Consider the following 9940-nt stretch of genomic DNA (forward strand, 5'->3'; position numbering starts at 1 on the left):
GAGTTTATTTAGAACTACAAATTAAATTTCTTTTAGCAATTATTGTTTTTTTTTAATGTCACAATTCCAACCCTGCTCCTTTACCCGGGCTTGGACCGGCAAAAGTGACCCGAAATAGGCACTCTGGTGGAGTTACTTTGTGTGTGTGTGTTTATAAGTAGTTTTAAACCTTGTGATCCACAAAACAGCATAAGAGTAAAAGAAGAACTGACTGCGTTACAGCACCCGCTGCTTGTTGAGAGTAAAAGCGATACGTGCTTTCACGTCTTTTTTTAGCGACTTTATTTAGAAAAAAAAGTCGCTAAGGGGTCTGAAAACTCGCTAAATATAGCGACAAAGTCGCTAAGTTGGCAACACTGCCATAGATATGTTTAGGGATGGGAGATTCACAACTTCATTGAATCTATGTGTCACGGTCCGCTGTGACGGACCGAGTGGAGAATGCGTGTAATGGACCCAGGTGCGAACACAAGCGAAGATACAGGAGTGGATTAAACAAAAGCGAGCCTTTTATTATGGCTGATGAAAGGAACAAACCAGAGTGAGGGCAGCATAAGAGTAGTAGCTAAACAGAAACCTAAACTGGACATAAACTATGGAAAGGCTATGGCTGGAGATATGGAACACAGGGGGTGGGAACACAGACGACGCGACGCAGACTACATGAAACACAGAGACTAAATACACATGAGGAATGATCAGGGGAAGTGGCCACACATGGGAACGCAGCTGACACACATGAACTTAACGACAGGACAGGAGGAGTGAAACTGAATACACTGACAGTGAATGCAGGCCTTCAAAGTAAAACAGGAAACATGAGACATGAACCGGGGAGACGTAGTACAGGGGGAGGTGACATAACTGACAGCATGAACTTGACAGTACAAGACACACAGACATAAACACACGAAGGGCAAGGGAGACGTAATGCAAGGGTGGTATATACAGATGGCTGGACTAACTTAATGAACCTAAACAATCAATAAACATCAAAATAGACTAAACACAAAACACTGGGTCGCACGACCCAGGACCATGACACTATGTCACAAAAAATGAAGTTAGTATTGAAGTCAAAAGGGGGTCCATCCAAGTATCAGCTTACACTGGTGAATGTAAAGTTTTTTGCCACAGCTAGTTGAATATTGCTAGTTGTTAGCGTCTAGTTAGCATGTTGCCACATTTCAAAAAATGACATTGTTACTAACTTTTCCAAATGTTACATTAGAGATACTTCAAAATAATGTATTTTCATTTGATAAAATAACTTATATTAGTACAATAACTTCAAAGGATTAATCATTAAAAGAATTTAGAAATGTTAATATGGTAATATCTTTAGAATGTGTTTCTGTAACCTCCACCTCTGCTAACCTCCATCACGCACTTCTCACATTGGTCCCTTTTCAATCCATTTAGCATGATTAATATCATGATTAATGAGAACCTGACAAGTTGTTTTTGTTTTTCTGCTGATGATTCGAAATATGGAGCTATGCTGAAATGCTTAGCATCAGCTAAAATCTATTAAAGGAATGAAGGAAAAATAAAATTTGTCCATTTAAATGCACCACCTGAAAAAACTTGCACTAAAATATCCTGTCCTGGTTTCTCTTTGGTTTGAGGGTTTGAAGCTTGGCTTAGAAGAACCACACTTGAAAAAAGGGTTCATGCAAGCACCCAGTCCTGCAGGTGGGGGCCTTTTCCAGAGTCCTGTTATTCCAGACCACTCTAGTGAAAGCTGTTAGTGTCCGGCTGTTACACCTTCACTTAAATGTGCTTTGCTCGGCTGAAAATTGCATATGTCCATGAAAAAAGTCACCTGCCAACCTCACTAGTTTTAATTTATGAGCGCCAGACCTTGGTCCTTGAGTTGATGGATCATTTTAAACAGCTTTCACAATCGACATATGCATTTAACTGAATCAGTTTTGTAATATTTAGGAAAGCAAAGAACACAACCAGGCTATGTATGTATTCTCCACTGCAATAACAACACAAGTCATTGCATGCCTTTTGTTGTAAACTCAATCACAGCTATATACACAGTTAGACACATCAAGGTGCTAGCTTCTAGTTTCATTATACAGCCACATTGGTTTGTTTAACCGTGGTCTCATTTGAAAAGATTGAGTTGCTGGCTCAGCACAACTAAAACTAAATATTTAAGTGTTTAAGCTGCATGTGATTCACTTATACCTCTTAGTAAAGGGGTATACTTTAACCTGGTTGTTTTTTCTCAGCATATTAAAAATCTTTTTTTTTAACAAATACACATGTTCATTACTACATTACATGGAGCTGGTAGACAAAATCAAGTTCAGTCATTGGGGTTAGTGTATTAAATTGTATGTATTTTTCTTCTTTTATACTGCTTTGTGTGCACATGAATACACAGTGCACTGCCCTGCTTTCTTGTGAATACAATTGTATCTTATTACAGGATAAAATGGTGGATTAAAGGAGAAAAACACATCTGCTCAGACTAAACAAAGAAAGAAAGGACTGATGGTAAGTCTGGAAGAGATTTTCAATGTTTATTTAAAGGTACATTTAAGTGATGCTGCATTAAAGGACTCAGCATAAGAGGTTCTCCTCAACAATTATTCTAGAAACACATGAACTGTAATCTTAACTCTCAAAATTGTGCTTTAAAAAGAGCCAAATTATGATTAAATTCAGTCTTTGCCAAATATATGTTGAGAGAAAAAGGGTCAATAATATGCAAATATTTTTTATTGATATAAATCACTCCCATATACACAATTATAAAGATGATGTAAAGCACTTTGAATATATTAGTCATTATTTTAATTTGAAATAATGTTGTATTCAACCATCCATACACAGGATCTGGAGCCTATCACAGGCGTAAAAGGTGAGGCGTAACTTGGAAAGGCTGCCAGTCTGGATTCTGCTATATGATTAATAAAATTTGAACCCAGCATTTCACAGCATTAGAGATTTCCAGCTCATCGTTTGCATTCCATTAAGTCATTCCCACAGGCTCGAGATCATCCATGTGTCATCACTGCTTATGTGAAAATAAATACCAAACTGTTTGCATTGGATTTACCAAAGGGAGATAAGGTGAAAATGCCATTATAACATATTTTTTTAAAAACCTTAATCAACAAAGATGATGTTGACCTCATTCTGCAACTGTTTATAATAATGTAAAAGGGGAAGATGTGCAAGTCAACGTTTCTGCTCCAAAAATGAGAAAATAACGTTAGAAAGGACAACACAAGAAAAAACAGGGTAACACTAACCTGTGAGAAATATGATGACCGTCGAAACAAAGGTTATCATAGGTGACTAAAATCAAACAAAAAACCTAAAAGAGGATGTTATTTTTAAAAATTATTTATTATTGTTATTGTGGAAAAAACTAGCAAAATCAAAAATAAAATTTTCATTTTAAAAAAATGTAACAATTTTGTTAGATTACAGATATTTTGTGCCAAATTTTTAAATTGAAAAAGTTTGAAAAACATGGAGGAAATTTCCTTAGCAGTAGTATTTGTTCATTTGTCAAATTTATTATCTTAACTTACCTAATGACACTTTAACATGTTCACTGAGAATGTGGAAGTCTACAAGACTGTGGGTCAACTGCCTCCAAAAAGTTACACCTATATAGATTTTCCTAAATCTTCCCTCTTGGCATATGCCCTAAATAATGTTTAAAGACTAAAACTAGTGGTGAAATTAATAAAAATATAGATTAAAAAAAAACATAAAACAATAAAGACACTGAAACACTGGGGTCTCAGAAGAAGAAAAACCCTTGTTCAAGCATCACTTAGAGCCACTAGCTCCATCTAGTGGTTATCCATTCAACCCCTTTTCTAATTTTAATGCAAAAACTTAATCAGGAGAATAAATAAAATTTTCTTCTGGAATATTACAGATATAGAATTTGGCATAGCTGTTTTCTAATATTTCCTGATGTCTATGTTTACATAATATTAAAGTAAAATATCAAATCAATCTTTCCTAGAGGGAAATAATGAAATGAACACAGGCATGAATATATATACTAGAAACATTCTTGATTTAAATAAATAAATAAATGAATAAATGAGTGAATCAACTGGATATGAAAAGGTTCTAATCATCACAGAGGTGTGAAATTGGGGTAAATGCCTGGACTGTTTTTAGCAGGATTTCATCTTACTGGCACTTCCACATGACTGCTTCAGTGAGTCACCACTGTGATCCGACTATTTGTACTCCTCCAGACACCGAGAGACACAAACCAGATGCATTACTGAAAGCATAATTTAAAAATCCTCTTAGCTGCCCATGAAAATACATTTTGTTCTCCCTTTGTTGCATCGTGAAAACGACAAACAAAAAGGTGCAATATTAGTCATACTGGCAATTACCTTCGGTGGGTTCAGTTGGAAGATGTATATTCTTATTCCTGGCAATTTGAAAAGCAAACTCACTTGCTTGGGAATTTTGCATTCTGACCAAAAAGGGTACATTAATTCTATATTGAAAGGATGCATATTAAGTACTTTTTTATGTTAATACATTTTGGATGAGAAACAGAAACTGGGTCACAAGAAAGGTCAGCTTGTGGTTGAGATGATTTAATGAAAATGGGAATTTGAGCTGGCTTTCTCCAGCAAATTTACACACTCCTGGTGTATTTGTATAAAGAACAGAGAGGACATTTTAAATCTCCCCAAACTCTTTCCCACTGTGGAGAAGATGTCGGAGAATAAGGATGGAAAACCTATGAATATATTTTTTTTCTTCAGACCAGTCTGAGAAATCTGCTTGAGCTTTTGGTATTTGCAGAATATCCTTTTTTTCCCCCAACACCATAATAACCTGATATAAACCAGTGTAAATGAAAGAGATTTGAAATAAGCTCACAGACTGTATTTAGATTTCTGATGTGTAGATATATTTATAACCCATTGACTGTCTTTTGCTCTTCTGATATTGGTTAAGGCTGGCACGGCACTGCACTGGTTAGCACATTGGGGGGGGGGGGGGGAATAGTAAAAACAAACATAAATAATTATTTGCAATGCAGACGCTGCCACAGACTTGGTCTCTTTCACTCCAACTTATTGTCATCCATCCATTTTCAAGTTGTATTTGCATGAAAATAACACTAGAGGGCAATAGTAGCATATCTTTAAATGAGCCTATCCACAAGTAATTTTTTTCATTCAAACTATTGAAATTCACACTTAAGCACCACTTTTTTTTTTTTTTTCCTGGTGTGTATAGACGGCTTTACGGAGAGCTGCCAAGCAGAAAAAGAAAACTATCCTTTTTAATTAAACTGCTCTGAATTTGCCACTGGACTCAAGGCACTTTTTCAACCGTGGTGGGGAAAAAAGAAAAAAAGCAAATTATTTAACATTGGAAAAAAAAATTCCAATAGTAAATCAAGTTTTTAAAATCTTACATAAGTGAACAGCCATAAAATGTAAATGTGTTTATTATTCATGAGAAGTGTCATAGTGACTAGTGCTGCGAAGTAGAGTAGAGAAGTGTTACTGCTGAATAATTTCATCGCTGACATTTTTAATAACAGTAAGAAGAAGTGGTATAATAAAAAAAAGGGGTTAAAAATGTATAAGTGCTATGTTAGACTCCTTTTTGCTGCCTGTGGTGTGCCACACCTATGACAGCCCTTCCAGCAACCCTGATGTGGATAAGCAGAAGAATATGGATGGAGGATTTAAGAAAAGAAACAAATAAAATACATTTTAGTCAGATATGAAGTATTCCCTCACAAATGTATATTTAACAACCTAAAACTGTTTGTTTTAGTGCATCCCTGAATAAATGTCCTGTTATATTTTCCAGTGATTTTCCATGGTTATGCCAAATGAAGCCAATTTAATCTGTCCAGATGTATTTGAAAAATTGCTTCAGAAATGATCCAGGTCTCTATTTAAAGCTTGTATTTCAACAAGAAAGCTGCTGTTTTTGGACCTAGGATCACAATCCTCTTCATAACCCTTTGACTAGCTGCACTGAACCCAGACATGCAAGTTAAATCTGGTAACAGTAAAGCTAATGCACATATTATCGCATATCCAGATGGTTTTTAATAGCAGAAACCATTTAAGGTTTAAAAAAGCAAAAACAAACAGATTTATTCCATCTGTACATTTCTGTACTACTCTTCTTATCAATCATTAACACGCCATAAATGCATGTTTTCTTGCCTTTTTGACTCTCGTTTGTAAGGTTCATGAACCGTGATGAGACAGTGCACGTTTTAAGGACTGCTCTGTTGTATTAACGAGGCTGTAAAGCCTATCAAAAGCAGTGTGGCTGAAGGATCCTAATTAGCTCACAGGACTCCACTTGCCATGATGGGATGTGAAAACTGTTAACACGGGGTTTTATCTTTCATTTCAGGGTTATTTGCGTAGAATAATCCACTGCGAGAGTGTGTTTGTTAAACTGTGGATTTGGCTCTTTCTGCAGTTCCCTCATTGAAATCGGACCTTGCAGTAGACGGCACAGTTTATACTGAGCTTTCTGCCTGTTTTGTGCCCAATGTTACACATTTAAAAAGTTTGAAAATTACGCAGCCTGCGATGACAGATTTGCAAATATGAAACAAAAGAAAGTTGATCACAGTAAAAGATTATCAGCTTTCTCTTTTATTGAAAAATATAGAAGTTATTTCAAAGAAAGAAAAGTGAAGATAAATATATTAATATACTGTAAAACCAGAATATAGAACAGGGAAAGAAAACAGTACATACTTGGCATATCACTAAAGCCAGTGGGGGAAAAAAGGAAACATTCTTTAGCTGAACTTTGAGCCAGCTGTCTTACGCAGTTCTTATCTCTCTCTCTCTTTTTTTTTTTTCACTCCCCACACCATTGCTGTCAGGGAATGAAAAACTTCTAAGCAGACCTGGGGCAGAGTGTGTTTGCAAATTCTTTTACATGGTTTATTCTGGCCTACTTAGGAGTTTCCCACAGAGAAACACAACAAATGCCCGAAAGTTAAGATCATTATGCTAAAATACATTAAGTATTTTAGCATAATTTTGTGTACTTTTCCACAATTTTCTATTTATGTCTTCCAAAATCTACAGCAATATACTGTCTGGTGTTGCAGACAGCTGTGAAAATGTCGCAATGCAAACACAATCTGACCACATATGTACCATATCATGTTAAATCCAATATTTGTCTGTTTGCTTAGTAGGATCTCATAGTCACACTGCTGGTAACAAAGCTTGTTTACTGTAATCGCTGATGGCACTACCTATATGTACATTATTTTATCAAAAGATAACAGCAAACGTCTTGGAGATGAACAAAAGGGATTGCATCACCCCAAACACTACATGTTACAAAACTGATCAACAGAAGACATCCTAAGATTTGGCCCATATACACTGAAATATAAAAAGAGGTCTATAATGCATATCTATACAGAAGTAGAAAAAAAACTAAATCCAATGTGCTGCTAACATTACTACAGAAGCCCTGAGAGGCAAGTGAGGAGTTGAAAATTAAGGTGTTGTCTGTGTAATCTTTCAGAGTGATTTTTTCCCCCCACATCTGTGAGACAGGTGAAGAGAAAGGTTTCCACTAAAGTAAGGAAAAAGAAAAGTTCTGCCAGGGCCACATTTCTTTCATTTAACTAACCAGTAGTTTTGATGCTGAAAAACCAACCAATTACAACCAGAATGTAACAGAAAAATGAAAATCAAAGTGAAAAATTACAATTAAATGTTTCCAATTTATTTCCACCCCAATCGACTGAGTGAAAATATGTTAGAAACCCAAAAACAAACTTCCTACAAAATAAATTTAAAATACCCTGGCATAAGAAAACATTTTGGATCATGCATTAAAAAAAAGAAAAACAGACACCCACTTTTTTTCCCCACTCAGGACTTCTATACCTTATCCAACAATATAGTTAACATACTTGGCAATTTCCTCAGGATCGCCTTCAGTTTCAGAACGTCTTGCAATCTATACGGGCACATAGTGTTCCAAAACATTACAACAACCCAGAACAGAATGGCACAGCATCCTGATTCTATATACACAACCCTGCATCAGTGCCACAACAGGAAATTCCAAGCTAACATTTGTCAAATGTGGCAATTAGTTTTTTTTAAAAACACGAAATAATAGAAGAAGGTCAGACATTAATCATGGATACAAGAAAGTAAAGTACGCACTCTTTCTGTGTAATTTATAGCTGAAAGTAGAGCTGGGCAATATGAGATTTTTTCATATCACGATATGTTTTTTTTTTCATTTCAGGCGATAACGATATCTATCACGATATAAGACAAATAACTATATTTGTAAGATTTAAATGTGCCGTTGCTCACAAGTAAAATGTGAAATAATCAGCAGCTTGTTTTTATTTAAATATTTATTTCCCATAATAAGTTCAACAGGGTAGATGTACTTAAGGAACATGAGACTTTTTCAGATAAATAAAGGCAAATATTGCAAACTACACAAAAGGCAGCCGCTAAAGCGTTTAAGTTTCAAAATAGAACAAACGAAACAGACTAAATTGTCAATTCCACTTAGAAACAAAATATTAATTCTAAAAATAAATCTTAGTTTGTTTTACAGAAGAACAGACAAAACTGACTAACTTTTGTCAATATCAAATAAACTGAGAACTAAAAGGAAATTCTCAATCTCTCCTTGTTGTATAGCTGAGCTTTTCAAACAGTTTTAACAGTTACTTTAGTCTGACAAAAGCCGAATGACGAATTAGCGCTTCCAGTCAGAGACTGAGGCTACGTCCACACGTACACGGGTATTTTTGAAAACTGAGATTTTCCGTTTTCGTTTTAAAAATAATCCCGTCCACACATAAAGGGAGAAATGAAAGAAAACGCTGCTATGAACATGCCAAAGCAGCAGGTGGCGCTAGATTCCTAACCGTGCAGAAATGTTGGCCAATCAGAAGTCTAGAAGCCTCGGTGGGAAAAAGTAAACAAAGCTGGGGCATAGAAGCAGAACAGAGTCGTATGTGTGGAGGGACAGTAACTGTGTGTATATGTAAGCATTTAAACACTGCAGAGAGTAGAATTAACAGTAACAGTCTTGTAGAAATTCATTTCACCGAAACAATAACGTGGCGCGCAGTGTGACGCATGCACCAGTTTATTGTATTTCCAGACTTGCTTTCGGCACAATTTACAGTGCACGCTACTCTGTTTTTTGTCAGACTTGAAATAGCCGAAATACCTTCAAACTACGGAACTTCTATGGCTCTTCCGTTCGACAATCTCTCCGGCATTGGAACCATCATCTGTTTTCTCTTCGGTCACGCTCGGTTGATTTTTCTAGTCGGCACACTCATTTCCTCCATTACGCGCTGGCTCCATTACCCGCTGGCTGCTTCCCAAACAAACACACGTGCGGCTTGGCACTTGTTCTGTACGTAACAAGTCACGCGACGTGACGCTGCGGCTGTGATTGGTTCGGCTCTGCGCTACTTAATTTGGATTGGCTGACCTTTTTTTTTTTTTTTTTTTAAGAGGACAAGAGCGGCGAGGTCTATCGCGATAGCTTAATTTCTCTATCGAGTAAAAGTTATATCGCGATACATATCGTTATCGTTCTATCGCCCAGCTCTAGCTGAAAGTAATCTGGAGTAGCCTACCGAGTGAAACCAACTAAACACAAAAAAAGCCAAAGGGAAACAGCCCACCTATCTGTTTCTGGAGCAGTTCCAGCTGGTCGGGGGCCAATATTCTTGCACATTTAATGAGTAGACTGGGAGAAGCCAGATGATTGGTTGATTTAATCATCTGTTCCTACTATGTGATTCTGGTTGGGTAAAGGAGTTGAGTATTATCACCTTTGGGTCCACTTTGGGAAGTAAATATCCTTCTCATTGCTCAGAGACATACCTGATGCCCATCTGTTAAGTAGCAGTCCTCTAATAACACTT

The sequence above is a fragment of the Astatotilapia calliptera genome, chromosome 8, assembly GCF_900246225.1.
Source record: "Astatotilapia calliptera chromosome 8, fAstCal1.2, whole genome shotgun sequence".
Taxonomy (NCBI): domain Eukaryota; kingdom Metazoa; phylum Chordata; class Actinopteri; order Cichliformes; family Cichlidae; genus Astatotilapia; species Astatotilapia calliptera.